The following is a 1,070-nucleotide window of genomic DNA, read 5'->3' on the forward strand; positions in this document are numbered from 1 at the left end:
AATAAAACGAGTAGCACTTTAATTCATAAATGTGTGATACCAAAGTTAGAGGGCAAATATGAAACATATTTGATGTTTGTGTTGCTTCTAATTGGGACAAAGTAAACAGTATTTTACCATAAAATTGTTTTATTGGGTTTAATTAAAACCCCCAAAATACAGCGGGTCCAACAGAGCCGGAACACCAGAGCAACAAAACAATGAATACCAAACAAGGGTTTAGTGTCTTGCCCAAGGACAAACAGTAGTATTTCGATTATTACCTCCATGGAAGAGGTCAAAGTTGCCTCTGATGAGCTCAGGGTTGAAGTCAGTGTGGACATTTACGGCCTGAGGAAGGATGTGAGAGCGTTTCACAGATGAAGCGCTCGTCTCAGGCAGAAGTGGACACTTGAACTGAAACACGGACATGAAGGACAAAGGTTTGAAGCTGGAGTCCAGGTCACTTCATGGGTGGATGTGCTGTCGTGTGTCACTCCTCTCACATCAGACACATTCTCTTTGAGCAGCATGTTTGAAAAGGTGAAACTAGATCACAGATGGGTCATACAGTTACAATATGCCTATTGCACTGCATATAACAGGTCTTCATATAGTCACCATGACAACTACCTGACGCCATTTTAGGTGCTGTGTGTAATCAGCATATAATGGAACTACAGACACATATATCAACGCTGGGCACTGGCTTACAATTTGGCATTATCTTAATTATTTCCTGTGAAGTCATTCATTTATCCTCTTTTTAATTTCTTGTAGCATTTTAGGACCTGACTTCTTGGCACGGTTTTCCTCCCCGACCGGCTGTTTGAAGAGTGGAACAAAACAATCTCAAAATGTATATGGCAAGGCAAGAGATTTTAAATCCAATCAAGGTTTTGTACCAAATACAAGTGACCTGAGACTCAAGGTCTGGAGGACAAAAGGTCAAAGGTTTTTCACCAGATGTAAAAGAGAATCACATGAAAAGTTTGAGGGAGGGAATTTTGCCAATAACTCCATTTCAAATTGCCCATTATTCACAGGGAAATGCTAACTGCTAACTGTCAGTTAGCACTGTCACTGGGACT

The sequence above is a fragment of the Eucyclogobius newberryi genome, unplaced genomic scaffold (assembly GCF_026437365.1).
Source record: "Eucyclogobius newberryi isolate DKJ021-1_F unplaced genomic scaffold, fEucNew1.0.hap1 SCAF_10, whole genome shotgun sequence".
Taxonomy (NCBI): domain Eukaryota; kingdom Metazoa; phylum Chordata; class Actinopteri; order Gobiiformes; family Gobiidae; genus Eucyclogobius; species Eucyclogobius newberryi.